Source organism: Oryx dammah, unplaced genomic scaffold (assembly GCF_014754425.2).
Source record: "Oryx dammah isolate SB20612 unplaced genomic scaffold, SCBI_Odam_1.1 HiC_scaffold_11163, whole genome shotgun sequence".
NCBI lineage: Eukaryota > Metazoa > Chordata > Mammalia > Artiodactyla > Bovidae > Oryx > Oryx dammah.
Genome location: NW_024080556.1, coordinates 6,235,379 through 6,253,089, shown reverse-complemented (window position 1 = coordinate 6,253,089; position 17,711 = coordinate 6,235,379).

The following is a 17,711-nucleotide window of genomic DNA, read 5'->3' as shown; positions in this document are numbered from 1 at the left end:
TGTAAATTTGAGTCTCAGCTAGCATCAAAGATAATTCAGGGAGACACAAAACAATAGGAAAAGAGATTTTTAAGCAATGTCTTCATGTTGTGAACTTTTCATAGGATAAAGTTGAGTTCTTTTTTGATTGGAAAGTAGTAGTAATTCAAGTAATCATCACTATCACATGGAGCAGTAAATACAATGAAAGACATCTGGTTTCTTTATGTCCCCCTAAAGTCTGGATAAGAAGCTGTGAAGATCTTGAAAGTAGAGCCAGTGTTGGGACCTTTCTCCTCAGCTGGGAATGGGGGAGGTGAGGGAGGCAGGAGTCATTAAGTCTGCAAACTGGGATGAAAGTGGGATTAGTCCCAGACAGGGAATTCTTTTCTCTCATTAACTTTGTTTTTATGCATTTCAAAAATTTGACAGATTTGTGGTCCTTGTTTTTATTGAAAAAGTACTGATTTTAAAAACTAATGACATAAAACTCTTCCCAATGGTCTGTATATTCTTTCATTTCAAAGGTATTACTACATGATTGTTATCATTAATAAGTCTTTCACTATTAAATGGGCAATTAAAACAATAAACAGTTCTAACACCATCTTTTTCCACCACTGATTTAAGACTTTGGTGGTAGGTGTTATGGAAAATGTTCACTTAACCTTCTGAGTTTTCTGAGCAGAGTAACTCTGCTAGCTCCAGGAGACTTCCTGTCCATTGCTTGGAAGATATTCATGGCAGGTCTATCTCATATCAAGAATAGCAAAACAACCCAGGGGAGGCTAGTCAGAGAAACACTCAAAACACATGGACTTACAGATGATGGCTTTAGAGCCATCATCCAGCCTCTTAGCAGAATAATGACTAATCCTCCTTCAGCTCAGCAAATGTCCAAGCAGTGAAAGCTGTGTGAGAAGTTAGCACATGTGCATTGCCAGCAATGATTTGGTATAAGTGATTCAGGATAATCATTTGAGCAGTGAAGCCAGCTGATTCTATTGATGGGTTATTTTTGCTGTCATCAGCCATGTTGCTAAAACAAATATCTTAGGCACACAGAAGACAATTTTGACCCCAGGAAGGGCTTCATTCAAACTTGATGGTGCAATTTCAATATAAATTTCTAGTCAGTTGTATCACTGACCAGAACAAAGGTGAACATCATGCTGGGTTTAAGAACACCAATCTTCACTAGACTCATAGAAACAGTACAAACACACTTTCATAGGTATCTTTGAGGAACAGATGAGAAATTTTGTCTTTTGGATAGTCTGGTGACAAGTTAGGCAGAGAGAGAAGTTGACCTGAGACCTGGTAACAACTAAGGCTATACTTGATAACTCAGCTGATGATTCTTAACCATCAATACATCCAACATAGGGGTTGAAGGAGGAGCATTTTATTCCTGAAAGAGGTACAAAAGATGGCATCTAAGCAATGTACCACAGTATCCACTTCAGTTGCTTAGATAAATCAAATATTAATGATGATAATTATGATACATGTGGCATTAAAAATCTACATATATCCACAGAGTTTACAAAAACAATTTATGATTCATACCTGACAGTATACCAAGAAAGGTAAAGTTAAAATGAAAACCCCCTTTGACTAAATAGAAGATTGTACATGTAAAAAATAACTCTGAAGTTAAATTACAAAGGGGAGAAGTAATGCCCAAAGGCTTAAGGAAGTAATAAATATTTTTGTGACTGTGAACATGGGAAATATAAGACTATATTCATTTGAAATTAAAATGTCTATTGTTTTTCAGAGAAGTTTTAAATGTTTTGATGTTTTATAAAAAGGATAAAATATTTTGATCAAATATTGTTCTTCTTCTATCAGATTAATTTTATGCATATAACAATTGCTATATCTTTTAATTTTGTTTTAAACATAAGGAAAACTAAATTATTTTTAATAGTTCTATTAGAAAGAAAATGCACTTAATTCCATTCTTATTTCATTTTATAGTTTATACTTTTGAATATTATGTCTTTATTCAGTGAATAGCCACATATTTTCACATATTTGGATGTGAACCATAATATTTTACCCTATGAATACTGTAATTCAAATTGTGACAAATCCAATAACTGCCTGATATCACAATATTCTTATTATCTCCCAGAAGGGGCACATCTTAAATAGACTCCCACCATTATCTTAGGTTTCTTTTTGTTGTCCAGATGAATTTGTATTTTAATTGACATATTTGTCTGAATGACCAATGTTGAAAACTTTTCCACTGAGGATATGTTTTACTGACTGTAGAGATTAGAAATTCCATTAGTAGTGTATTTCTAAATGGGCTTCCCTGATAGTTTAGTTGGTAAAGAATCTGCCTGCAATGCAGAAGACCCTGGTTTGGTTCCTGGGTTGGGAAGATCCACTGGTGGTTTTTGACCTCTTGAATCTCCTCAGAAAGTGAGGGGGGGGGGGGAGATCACCTCTAAAATTATGTTAACATCCTCACTTTTAAATATTATCACCGAAATAGTGTGATATTAAACTCATGAGTCAGAGATTGTGGTCAATATCAAGCTTTTCAAATAAGTACAAGGTAATGGAGAGGGTCAGGACTTATGACATGACAAGCTTTCTTTTTTTTTTCATTTGACATACACTAGCCCAGACTAAAGCTACATTTCTAAGTTAGCTGGGCAGTAACCATACTGATGCAGCAGCCAGGGTCTGAAACAGCTCAGTTTTATACTCATATAGTTAAATGGTTTACCTGACATTTTCCAGAAATGTATGCCTCATAAAATCACATATTAAAAGTGACAGTATAAGCAATCCTAGACAAATGGGTACCTTCTACTAAAGGCAAGTGATTAGATGTTTATTTTTTGTTTCCTTTTCATTTTCCTCTCATAACAGAATGATCTGAAGTTAAACCATAAACTTCTCAATTGTAATCACACACAAAGAGAATGAAATGCCAGTGGGACATTTTAATAAACTTTGCACAAGTGAACCATTATGAATCATTGAGGTCAAGGAATAGAACATGGTCAGCACTCTAGAACATGCCACAAACTCTTTTCTAATACAACCTCAGTGCTTATGCAGGGGTGACCTCTAACAATATTTAATACAGTTGAATCTTCTGATTTATTTTAAGGGAATCTGCTGAGAGTTCAAAATCTGTTGGCAATTTTTTTTTTTTCTTTTGAGAAATGTATATTCTGTTTCTTTGTTCATTTTTTAACTGGGTAATTCGTGTTTATTGCCATTGAGTTGTATGAGTTCCTTATATATATAGGATATTAATGTCTTATTAGATAAGTAGTTTGCAGATATTTTCTTCCATTTCATAGGTTGCTTTTTCACTCTGTTGTTTCTCTTGATATGCAGAAGCTTTTTACGTTGATGCAACCCATTTGTCTATTTTTGCTTTTGTTGTCAAGTCAAAAAAAAAAAAAAATGGAACTTCCCTGGTGGTCCAGGGGTTAATACCCCATACTCTCAACACAGGGAGCATGGGTTTGAGTCTCTTGTGGGCAAACCAAGGGACTCATGTGAACAGTAAGGTAAAAAAAAAAAAAAAAAATCAAAATCACTGCCAAGACCAAAATCAAGAAGCTTTTTTTTCCTGTCTCCTTTTTAGTATTTCTATGGTTTCAAGTCTCAGGTTTACATTTTAAATCTAATTTCAGTTGATTTGTTTATATAGTAGTGAGGTAAAAATCCTACTGACTTCCATTCTTCTGAATGTGGTTATCCAGTTTTGCCAATACTACCTATTGAAGAGAATATTCTTTCTCAAATTTTGCACCCTTAGCACTCTGTTAAAAATCAGTTAACCAAAGATATGAAGATTTATTTTGGCTTCTGTATTCAGAAGTCTCCAGCCTTTTTGGCAACAGAGACCAGTTTTGTGGAAAACGATTTTTCCATATGTGGTGGTAGGAGGATGGTTTCATGATAGTTCAAGTGCATTACATTTATTGTGCACTTTATTTCTAATCTAATGCCTCTGCTAATCTGACAGGAGTTACCAGTCTGTTACCCAGAGGCAGAAGATTTTTATTTTTATGCTACTATCATACTGTTTTGATTGCTGTGGCTTTATAATATATTTTGAAATCAAGAAGTGTGATGCTCTCAGATTTGTTTTTTTTTTTTTTTTTTAATTTTGCTTTTTTTATTTTTTTTTTTTTTAAATTTTTTTTTTTTTTTTTTTTTCAAGATTGCTTTGGCTATTTGGCATTCTTTTCAATTTGATTTATTAGTTTGTTTCCAAGCTGTAGCTTTTATAAGTAATGTTTCAATGAACATACAGGTCAGGCAGTTCTTTGAGGGAGTAGTTTTCTTTGAATGTATATCCAGAAATGGTATTGCTGGTAGTTCTATTTTTAATTTGTTGAAAAAACCCTCATACTGTTTCCAAAATGGATGTATCAATTTACATTCTGACCAACAGAATACAAGAGTTCCTTTACTCTATATCTTTGCCATCACTTGTCATCTTTTTACTTTTTTATAATAGCTATCCTAATAGGTATGAAGTGACATCATACTGCGGCTTTGATTTCCATTTTCTTGATTAGTGATGTATGACTGATTTTTGTGTTTTGTTTGTATGCTGCAATTTTGCTGAATAAATTACCTAGTCCCAACATTGTTTTCCTTGTCTGTGCCTGTAAGTCTCTGGGGTTTTCTACATATATGATTATATTAGATACAAACAGAGAATTTTGCTTTTTCTTGTTGGATTTCACTGCCTTTTACTTTTTGCTCTTATGTAATTACTCTGACTAGATCTGATAGACAGAGTATCTGATGAACTATGGCCAGAGGTTCATGACATTGTACAGGAGACAGGGATCAAGACCATCCCCAAGAAAAAGGAATGCAAAAAAAAAAAATGGCTGTCTGAGGAGGCCTTACAATAGCTGTAAAAAGAAGAAAAGGCAACAGCAAAGGAGAAAAGGAAAGATATGCCCATTTGAATGAAGAGTTCCAAAGAAGAGCAAGGAGAGATAAGAAAGCCTTCCTCAGTGATCAATGCAAAGAAATAGAGGAAAACAACAGAATGGGAAAAACTAGAAATCTCTTCAAAATCCAAAAATCTGCAAGCAATAAATGCTGGAGAGGGTGTGGAGAGAAGGGAACCCTCCTACACTGTTGGTGGGAATGCAAACTAGTACAGCCACTATGGAGAACAGTGTGGAGATTCCTTAAAAAATTGCAAATAGAACTGCCTTATGACCCAGCAATCCTACTGCTGGGCATACACACTGAGGAAACCAGAATTGAAAGAGACACATGTACCCCAATGTTTATCACAGCACTGTTTATAATAGCCAGGACATGGAAACAACCTAGATGTCCATCAGCAGATGAATGGATAAGAAAGCTGTGGTACATATACACAATGGAGTATTACTCAGCCATTAAAAAGAATACATTTGAATCAGTTCTGATGAGATGGATGAAACTGGAGCCGATTATACAGAGTGAAATAAGCCAGAAAGAAAAACACCAATACAGTATACTAACACATATATATGGAATTTAGAAAGATGGCAATGATGACCCTGTATGCAGGACAGCAAAAAAGACACAGATGTGTATAATGGACTTTTGGACTCAGTGGGAGAGAAGGGTGAGATGATTTGGGAGAATGGCATTGAAACGTGTATAATATCATGTAAGAATATAATTGCCCGTCTATGTCCGATGCAGGATATGGCACGCTTGGGGCTGGTATGCAGGGATGACCCAGAGAGATGTTGTGGGGAAGGGGGTGGGAGGGGGGTTCATGTTTGGGAACGCATGTACACCCGTGGTGGATTCATGTCAATGTATGGCAAAACCAATACAGAATTGTAAAGTAAAATAAAAAATAAATTAAAAAAAATTAGAGATAACAAGGGAACATTTCATACAAAGATGGGCTCAATAAAGGACAGAAATGGTATGGACCTAACAGAAGGAGAAGATATTAAGAGGTGACAAGAATACACAAAAGAACTGTACAAAAAAAAAAAAAATCTTCACAACTAAGATAATCATGATAGTGTGATCACTCACCTACAGCCAGACATCCTGGAATGTGAAGTCAAGTGGGCCTTAGAAGCATCACTACAAACAAAACTAGTGGAGGTAATAGAATTCCAGTTGAGCTATTTTAAATCCTAAAAGATGATGCTGTGAAAGTGCTGCACTCAATATGTCAGCAAATTTGGAAAACTCATCACTGGCCATAGGACTGGAAAAGGTCAGTTTTCATTCCAATCCCAAAGAAAGGCAATGGCAAAGAATGACTAAACTGCCACAAAATTGCACTCAACTCACATGCTAGCAAAGTAATGCTCAAAATTCTGCAAGCCAGGCTTCAACAATACGTGAACAGTGAACTTCTAGATGTTCAAGCTGGATTTAGAAAAGGCAGAGGAAACAGAGAACAAATTGCCAACATCTGCTGGATCATCAAAAAAGCAAGAGAGTTCTGGAAAAACATTTATTTCTGCTTTATTGACTATGCCAAAGCTTTTGACTATGTGGATCACAATAAACTGTGGAAAATTCTGAAATAGATGGAAATACCAGAACACCTGACCTGCCTCCTGAGAAATCTGTATGCAGGTCAGGAAGCAATAGTTAGAACTGAACATGGAACAACAGACTGGTTCCAAATAGGAAAAGGAGTACATCAAGGCTGTATATATTTCACCCTGCTTATTTAACTTACATGCAGTGTACACCATGAGAAATGCTGGGCTGGATGAAGCACAAGCTGGAATCAAGATTACCGGGAGAAATATCAATAACCTCAGATATGCAGATAACACCACCCTTATGGCAGAAAGCAAAGAAGAACTAAACAGCCTCTTGATGAAAGTGAAAGAGGAAAATGAAAGATGAAAATGAAAAAGCTGGCTTAAAACTCAACATTCAGAAAACTAAGATCATGGCATCTGGTCCCATCACTTCATGGCAAACAGATGGGGAAACAGTGGAAACAGTGTCAGACTTTATTTTTTGGGGCTCCAAAATCACTGCAGATGGTGATTGCAACCATGAAAGTAAAAGACGCTTACTCCTTGGAAGGAAAGCTATGACCAACCTAGATAGCATGTTAAAAAGCAGAGACATTACTTTGCCAACAAAGGTCTGTCTATTCAAGGCTATGGTTTTTCCAGTAGTCATGTATGGATGTGAAAGTTGGACTATAAAGAAAGCTGAATAAGTAAGGTGAAAAGACAGCCTTCTGAATGGGAGAAAACGATAGCAAATGAAGCAACTGACAACTAATCTCAAAAATATACAAGCAACTTATGCAGCTTAACTCCAGAAAAATAAATGACCCAATCAAAAAATGGGCCAAAGAACTAAATAGGCATTTCTCCAAAGAAGACATACGGATGGCTAACAAACACATGAAAAGATGCTCAACATTACTCATTATCAGAGAAATGCAAATCAAGACCACAATGAGGTACCATTTCACACCAGTCAGAATGGCTGCGATCCAAAAGTCTACAAGCAATAAATGCTGGAGAGGATGTGGAGGAAAGGGAACCCTCTTACACTGTTGGTGGGAATGCAAACTAATACAGCCACTATGGAAAACAGTGTGGAGATTTCTTAAAAAACTGGAAATAGAAGTGCCATATGACCCAGCAATCCCATTGCTGGGCATACACACCAAGGAAACCAGAATTGAAAGGGACACATGTACCCCAATGTTCATCGCAGCACTGTTTATAATAGCCAGGACACGGAAACAACCTAGATGTCCATCAGCAGATGAATGGATAAGGAAGCTGTGGTACATGTACACAATGGAGTATTACTAAGCCATTAAAAAGAATACATTTGAATCAGTTCTAATGAGATGGATGAAACTGGAGCCGATTACACAGAGTGAAGTAAGCCAGAAAGAAAAACACCAATACAGTATGCTGACACATATATACGGAATTTAGAAAGATGGTAATGATGACCCTTTATGCAAGACAGCAAAAGAGACACAAATGTATAGAAGGGATTTTTGGACTCTGAGGAAGAGGGAGAGGGTGGGATGATTTGGGAGAATGGCTTTGAAACATGTATACTATCATGTAAGAAACGAAGTGCCAGTCTATGTTCGATACAGGATACAGGATGCTTGGGGCTGGTGCATGGGGATGATCCAGAGAGATGATATGGGGTGGGAGGTGGGAGGGGGATTCAGGATTGGGAGCTTGTATACACCCGTGGTGGATTCATGTCAATGTATGGCAAAACCAATACAGTATTGTAAAGTAAAATAAAGTAAAAATAAAATATTAAAATATAAATAAATAGAAAAAAGAAAGAAAGAAAGAAAGCTGAGCACTGAAGAATTGATGCTTTTGAACTGTGGTATTGGAGCAGATTCTTGAGAGTCCCTTGGACTGCAAGGAGATCCAACCAGTCCATCCTAAAGGAGATCAGTCCTGAATGTTCATTGTAAGGACTGATGTTGAATCTGAAACTCCAGAACCTGATATGAAGAGCTGACTCACTTGAAAAACACTGATGCTGGGAAAGATTGAAGGCGGGAAGAGAAGGGGATGACAGGGGATGAGATGGTTGGATGGCATCACCGACTCCATGGACATGAGTTTGAGTAACTCTGGGAGTTGGTGATGGACAGGAGGCCTGGCGTGCTGCAGTCTATGGGGTCGCAAAGAGTTGAACATGGCTGAATGACTGAACTGAACTGAACTGAATTACTCTGACTAGGACTTCTATGCTGCTGCTAAGTCGCTTCAGTCGTGTCCAACTCTGTGCGACCCCATAGACGGCAGCCCACAAGGCTCCCCCCCCATCTCTGGGATTCTCCAGGCAAGAACACTGGAGTGGGTTGCCATTTCCTTCTCCAATGCATGAAAGTGAAAAGTGAAAGTGAAGTCGCTCAGGACTTCTAGTACTATGTATAAAAGAAATGGTGAGAGTGGACATTCTTGTCTTGTACCAGATCTCAGAGGGATAACTTTCAGAGTTTCTCCATTTATTATGTAAGTTGTGGACCTCTCATATATGGCTCTTATTGTGTTGGGGTAGTATTCTTCCAAACCTATATTGCTGACAGGCTTTTTCTTTTGAGACATGCTGTCTATGTATAATAGAAAATTCTAAGTCCTCTGTAAAATATCTGCTAGAAATAATGATTTGATTTAGCAAAGGTATGTTATGTTATGAATTTACCAAGGGCAATGAGTTACATACAAATAATAATCAATTGCTGGGAAGATCCTCTGGAGAAGGGAAAGTCTACCCAGTATTCTGGTCTGGAGAATTCCATGGACTCTATAGTCCATGGGGTTGTAAAAGGTCAGACACAACTGATAGACTTTCACTTCACTTCACTTCACAGCAGCAAATAATTGGAAAACAAAATGTAAAATAATTCCATTTACTTTAGTAGCACTAACATAGGAACAAATTAGATGAAAAATATGCAGGAAGACATATGTGGAGTTTCTTGTTGGTGAACATGTGGAGATTTGGAGACAGTGGTGTGCTCAGAGAGGCATGGAAATTCCTCACCCTTTCCTCACCCTTTGGTCTCTGTATCTCTTCCATCTTGACTATTCCTCAGCTACACCAAGCCAAAGTTTCTAGGAGAGTAAATCCTAAGGTATTGTTTTGGCAAAGCTTTTAAATCACAGTAAAATAGTTATAAAATATCAAAAAAATATATGTGGACACATAATGCATATATATGTGTGTGTATATATATATATACATATATATATATATACATATATATGGAGAGAGACAGGGAGAGTACTAGTGTTAGCTAGCTATATTATGTTTATGGATTAGAAGTCTCTAACTTTTAAAAACTTTTTTAAAGGAAACTGATAATATCCTTGAGAATCAGAGTAAAGTTTGGATTTACTATATTGAATAATGGGACACTGTTATTTCCATTTCCTGGCTATTATAAATAGTGCTGCAATCAACATTGGGATTCATGTGTCTTTTTGAATTATGTCTTTTTCAGGATAGGTATACTACATAGATTTTTTTTTTTTTTTTTTTACAATTATTGAACTATCCTTTCATTCACTTGGCCATGGTACATGATTCTTATAATCACTTCACTGCACATAGTGGGCCCTGCCACTGTTCACACTTCAGGAAACATACATTGTTACTGGTTGTTTCTTCTTTGGTGACTGATGATTTTTACATAGCTCTGTGGATTATGGATTCCCACCAGCAATGAATAAAAGCACCTATAGCTCCACAATGTTGTCAGACTTTGGCATTGTCAGTGTTCCAGGTTTTGACCATTCTAATAGGTGGTAGGAGTACATCATAATTTTCTTTCACAGATGTTTTTTTAATTTTAACTAATTTACTATTTCTTTTATGGATTATTCCTCTGCTTCTAAGAATCACTGCTATCCCTAGGGTCATTTAGGAGGTTTCCTATGACATTTTCTAGGAATTTATAGTTTTGCTTTTTACACTTAGGTGTATGGTCCATCTGAGGTAAACTTTATGAAGCATGCAAGCTTTCTTTTCTAATATATGTATTCAAATACTACATAAGTACTGTTTTTGCTGTATGGCACAAATTTTGGTAAGTTGTTCTTATTTTCATTTAAAAATATTTTTTGTTAATTCTTGAGATTTCTTCTTTACTTATGTATTATTTAGAAGTTTGTTGTTTAAACTCTATGTAATTTATAATTTTCTAGTTGTCTTTCTGTTGCTTGATTTTTAGTTTAATTCCCCTGTGGCCTGAGAGCTGCTTTGGTATGATTTCTGCTCTTTTAAATTTGTTAAGCTGTGTTATATGACCCTAAATGTGGCCTATCTTGCTGAATGTTCTATGCATGAGTACATCATGCAATCAGTTTTGTTGGATGAAGTAATCTATGGATGTCAATTATATTCAATTGATTGATGGTGTTGTTTACTTTAGCTATGCTCTTATTGATATGCTACCTGCTGGATCTATCCAGTGTAGTCTCAGTGTAGTCTTCTTTTGGTTGGAAGTATATGACCATGTTATGTTTCATGGAGGGACAGGCTTGGGGTAGGGAGGGGAACAATGGATGAGCCGGTAACTCCTCTACCTCAAGCTTAGGGCTTTCCTGGTGGCTCAGTGATAAAGAATCCACTTGCTAATGTAGGAGACATAGGAGATGAGGGTTCAATCCTTGTGTTGGGAAGATCCCTTAGAGAAGGAAATGGCAACCCACCCCAGTATTGTTGCCTGAGAAATCCCATGGACAGAGGAGCCTGGCAGTCTACAGTCCATGGGTTCACAAAAGAGTCAGACACGACTTAATGACTAAACAACTACTTGAAGCTCACTTGGTACAGTTTCATAAAGATAACCTGAAGACTGATTTGTGTTTATAGAAATTGGGCAGCATTAGACCTGGTGCCCACCACATACCTCAAAAATAAAACAAACTAAGACAATAGGATGGGGGGCATTTGTCAGGAAAGCAAATATAGTCTCTCTAATGGCTCAGTTCAGCTCAGTTCAGTCACTCAGTCATGTGGACTCTTTGCGACTCCATGAATTGCAGCACACCAGGCCTCCCTGTCCATCACCAACTCCCGGAGTTCACCCAAACTCATGTCCTTCGAGTCAGTGATGCCATCTAGCCATCTCATCCTCTGTCGTCCCCTTCTCCTCCTGCCCCCAATCCCTCCCAGCATCAGAGTTTTTTCCAATGAGTCAATTCTTTGCATGAGGTGGCCAAAGTATTGGAGTTTCAGCTTCAGCATCAGTCCTTCCAAAAAACACCCAGGACTGATATCCTTTAGAATGGACAGGTTGGATTTCCTTGCAGTCCAAGGGACTTTCAATGGTTGGAGTGATAGAAATTATGACTACATTTTTATTTACCTTAACTTCAAGAATTTATTGTCACAACACTAAGTTCACTTTATCTAAAATTTCTCAATGTTATGTTTGCTATATTGCTGGCATGTTTATTTTATAAACATGTTTTAACTTATCTCTAACTTGAGCCAAGTTGGTTCATATTTAATATAGCTTCTCATTAAAAATCTTAATGTTCTACATCCTCCCCTCTATTGTTGGTGTATTTATCCTAGATAACAGGCATGAGTTTCAGAAAAGTTAAGAAAAATAAAAACAACAGACACTGTAGATTTCAAAGCTTGAGAAATCTTACACAATGATTTATTCATGGCTCCTAATTTATAATTTCTGATTTCTTGCTGATTTTCTACCAAGAGAATTGAAACTATTAACTGAAAGATTTTGAACAGTAAACATTTATGTCCAAAAATATTATTTTATGGGCTTATTTTTAAATTACCTATCTATGAGAAAAATTTATCTTATTAGGAAAGGATTTATAATAAGAAATTGCATCCATTAAATAATAGGCTTCCTTTTAAACATTAATTGTGGAGATTAATTATTTTTTGTCATCGTCTGCTTAATTTGTGAGCTAGATAAATGTTATTTGCATTAATGTTTTAAAGAAAAAATAATTATTGATTCAATTAAATATTTGTTTTTTCCTTGGATACTTGGACAGAATGATATGGCTTGTAACAGTAGAATATCAGATTATAGTATCATTGAATCACCTTATTGTTGAGGGAGTGTGTCTGAAGCAATGATGGGCCAGTGTTACAGCCCCATGTAACTTCCTCAGTCAGACCAGTGTTACAGCTCAGTTCTATACAGAAAGTAAAGGAAAATACATCCTCAAGGCAAGGCATGAGGGCAAGCTGACCTAAATGATTCACAGAGGAGATGCCCCCAGGCCAGTCTTGGCTTCTCTTTTTTGTTTTTTTCTCCTCCCCCTGAGCCTGCCCTATGTAGCAATTTACATAAAGAGAGCTGTTGTTTTACCTGAGGGCCAATTTACATAAAGAGAGCTGTTGTTTTACCTGAGGGCCTCACTCTGACCTTCCTTTGTTCTATTTTCGGAGGGCTTTTTCCTTCTTTGTCTTTTAGCCACCGCCATTCTGGACTCCTTTTTCCTATTCTAACTAGCTAACATTTTTGTTGTGATGAGACAGAACTGAGGAAATTACAAACTCTCCCAACATTATCTTGATTAATATAAGTATATATGAATTTGAAAACGCTAATAGCAGTGATTCCTAATCCAACAGTCTTTAATAGCTCACTTACTTTTGATCTATTTTGTATTATGAATTGAAATTGTTGTAATAATTTAAAAAACTGTCTTTGGAAATAAGCTTTCATGAGATTTTATTAGAAGCTCTTGAATAATAAGCGATTTTTGAGATGGTATATGCTCCCTTCATTTTAGAGATTGTTAAGGCAATTCCCTCAAATTATAGTAAAACGTGTAGGAAATAATGTGAAAATAGTGAAAGTACATCTACTGCTTTTATGGTATTCTAAAGTCAGTCTCTGAATACACAAACTTTCATTATTCTTCAGTGTTCTGTGATTAGAAAAGTGACTAAAGATTAAAGTTTGCATATTATTTTTATAATATGTAGTTACCAAGGACATACACTAATTAAGAAGCATCAAGCTAACCTGAAATAAATTGGAATGTTATAAGGACTTACAACTCTGTCCCACTCTTTGCAACCCCATGAACTGTAGCCTGTGTCTCTCCATGGAATTTTCTAGGCAAGAATACTGGAGTGGGTTGCAATTCCCTTCTCCAGAGGATCTTCCTGAACTAGGAATTGAACCCGGGTCTCCTTAATTGCAGGCAGATTCTTTATCATCTGAGCCATGGGGGAAAACTCCCTATTTTCAACAGTTTATTATAAAAGTAGATCTCGGTTTCTAAGAGTTTCCATTCTCAAACTTATTCAAAGGACGTTTTGTATCATTTAAAATGTCACATTTGTATTAATTTTACTTGGGAGTAACTATATTATCAACTGAATAGCAATTAAGGCACTTGCCCCCCTACCCCTCAAAGCTGGGCATAAATGTATTTTTACAGCTAAAAGAATAACTTAATCTACTGCTTAATTGCTTAAACTAAAGAAATCCTCAAACAGCCTCTTGATGCTATTTGGATTTGCTTCTTTTGTTTTGTTATTGGTGTCTTTTGATGGGACAGACTCGTCCAATTCTGATGAAACACAAATTAGCAGTTTCTTTGTTTTATGGTGGCTCTTTTGACCTCCCTAAGAAATACTTTCTACTGACAGTGACTAAGATAATTTTTTTTATTTTAAGACTTTATAGTTTTAGTACTTAATAATCTTTCAATTTATTATTCCTACTTTTACATGACTTGGTTGTTTTAAGGCATTTGTATTTATATATAAAGTTTAGAATCATACTGTTAATTTCTACAGTCTGCTGTGATTTTGATCAGGGCAGAGTTTCAACTAAAACTCTTTTTTTGTACCTTCAGAAAAATGTGGTAGTTTCAAGTGTTGTGACCTGCCACTTCATTACTAAAAGGTATTCCCAAAGAGCTGATGTTTCAGAAATTGTATAGCATTTTTTAAATATCTTTTCCCATTTTTTTCTGTTTGTTTGCCAGTTTATAGAAACAAAATTGGTATTTCATTCTTAAACTTTGGTAAATTAATCGATTAGTTTCCTTAGGATTTTCTAAACAGGCTATTATCTATTACCTGAATGTACTATCTGAATGTAAAAGAGTTTTATTTCTTATTCTTTATGCTTTTTATTTTTCTTAGATTATTGAACTATTTATGCTCTCTAATGCAATAATGGGAGAAGGCAATGGCAACCCACTCCAGTACTCTTGCCTGGAAAATCTCATGGGAGGAGCTTGGTAGGCTGCAGTCCATGGAGTCGCTAAGAGTCAGACACGACTGAGCGGCTTCACTTTCCCTTTTCACTTTCATGCATTGGAGAAGGAAATGGCAGCTCACTCCAATGTTCTTGCCTGGAGAATCCCAGAGATGGGGGAGCGTGGGGGGCTGCCATCTGTGGGGTGGCAAAGAGTCAGACATGACTGAAGCGACTTAGCAGCAGCAGCAGCAATGCAATAATAAAAAGTTAAGATGACACATTCTTGTTTAGGCCTCAAATTAAAAGAAATTCAACAGTTTAATAATTAAAAATTCAATTTGAGTATACCCATTAAATACTTTAACATCAAGATTATTAGCTGTAGATATTTTGTGCCCATCTGTTGGGTTTGTGCTGTAACTTGACAAAGTTTACATCTCTTCCTATTTTATGAGATTCTTTGAAATTATAAATTAGTTTTTTATTTTGTCACTGATTTCCTATTATTTTGAGATAATTTTTCTCTTTTCCCCTGGTAATGTAGAATACTGCTTTCCTTGATTTGGGATATTAATCTTTAATTATTATAATAAAACCATGCCAAAGTTTGCCAAACTTTTTATATGATTCATATTTGAATTGCTGATATTATATTAAGAAATTAGGAGGCAATCTTAAGGTGGGGTAGGAATAGGACAGGGAGACCACTTTCTCCCCCACAAATTCATCAAAAGAACATTTAAACGCTGAGTAAATTCCACAAAACAACTTCTGAATGCTGGCAGAGGACATCAGGCACCCAGAAAAGCAGCCCATTGTCTTCAAAAAGAGGTAGGAAGACAAAAAAAGAGACAAAAGAGGTAGGGACAGAGCTCCATCCTGGGAAGGGAGTCTTTAAAAGAGAAGTTTCCAAACACCAGGAAACACTCTCACTGCCGAGTCTGTGGCGAGCATTGGAAGCACAGAGGGCAACATAACAGGGAGGAAAAATAAATCAATAATTAAAATCTACAAATTACGAGCCCAATGGTAACTCCCCCAGCAGAGAAGCAGCGTAGATGCCTGCATCCACCACTAGCAAGTTGGGGCTGGGCAGGGAGGCATGGGCTGCATTGCTTAAAGATCTGGCCTGAATGACCTGAGGGTAATCAGAACGAACTAACTTGAGCTAGCAAACCAGACTGTGGGATAGCTACCATGGGAAAAGCTCTAACCTAAAACACTGCCAGGACTGTGCACAGAACAAAAGACTGAATAGAATTAGCAGGCTGCAGACCATCCCCCTCCGGTGACAGGTAGCCAGAGCTGGAAGGGGGCAATTGCAGCCCCAGAGAGACATTATCTACCAAACTGCAAGCAGGCTTCTTTGCTGACTTCTTGGGGTTCTGGACAGTCAACATCCGCCTGAGAAGGTACACCGGTTGTACACCCAGAAAACTGAGCAGCAGGGACGGGACAGGTGATAAGTCACAGCGACCGCACTCACCAAACACCTCATCACCTGGCTGCTTGGACCTGGAAAGGGCACAAAACGTAGGCCCAACAGAGTCTGTGCCTCTGAGGACTACCCGAGTGCTTGAACCTGAGTGGCTTACACCTGGGAGGTGCATGCAGCCCAGGGCCGGCCTCGGATGGTTCCTGGCACAGCAATCTAGAGACTGAGCTGTGTGGCCAGGGAGGGTACACGTGCCGTGAGCGAGGGCAGGCCCAGTGTGGGTGAGACACTGTGAGCACATGCCAGGGTTATTTGTTTGCAGTGTCCCTCCCTCCCCACAGCGCAACTGAACAAGTGAGCCTAAAAAAAAGTGTGCACCACCGCCCCCCTTGTGTCATGGCAGAAATCAGACACTGAAGAGACCAGTAAACAGAAGAAGCTAAAACAGAGGGAACTGCCTTGGAAGTGACAGGTGCAATAGATTAAAACCCTGTCATTAGTACCGACTACATAGGAAGGGGCCTATAGATCTTGAGAAATATAAGCCAGACCAAGGAACTATCTGAAAATGAACTGACCCCACACTACCTACAACAAAACCAGAGAAAGTCCCAGATATATTTTTACTATTTTTATGATCATTCTTTTTTTAAATTATTTTAAAAAAGTTTTTAAGTCCTCTATTACTCCATTAATTTTCATTTTTATAACCTACAATTACTTTCAAAAAAAGACCCTATTTTTTAAAACAAACTTCATATACATAGTTTTTTAAATAATTTTTTTGACTTTTTTTTCCTTCTTTTCTTTAATATTGTATTTTTGAAAATCCAACCTCTACTCTAGATTTTTAATCTTTGCTTTTTGTCATTTGTTATCAATTTTGTACCTTTAAAAACCCAATCTTCAGTACCTATTTTTACTTGAGAGTGAGATTACTGGCTTGACTGCTCTCTTCTCCTTTGGACTCTCCTTTTTCTCCACCAGGTCGCCTCTGTCTCCTCCCTCCCCCTTCTCTTCTCTACCCAACTCTGTGAATCTCTATGTATTCCAGATTGTGGAGAACACATAGGGAACTGATTACTGGCTGGATCTGTCTCTTTCCTTTTCATTCCCCCCTTTTATCCTCCAGGCCACTTCTGTCTCCTCCCTCCCTCTTCTCTTCTCTGTATAACTCCGTGAACATCTCTGAGCAGTCCAGACTGTGGAGCACACATAATGAAGTGATTACTAGCTAGCTTTCTCTCTCCTCTTTTGATTCCACCTCATCTCATTCGGGTCACCTCTAACTCCCTCCTCCCTCTTCTCTTCTCCATGTAACTCTGTGAACCTCTCTGGGTGTCCCTCACTGTGGAGAAACTTTTCATCTTTAACCTAGATGTTTTATCAACGGTGCTGTATAGAAGGAGAAGTCTTGAGACTACTGTAAAAATAAGACTGAAAACCAGAAGCAGGAGGCTTAAGTCTGAATCCTGAGAACATCAGAGAACTCCTGACTCCAGGGAACATTAATCAATAGGAGCTCATCAAACGCCTCCATACCTACACTGAAACCAAGCACCACCCAAGGGCCAACGAATTCCAGAGCAAGAC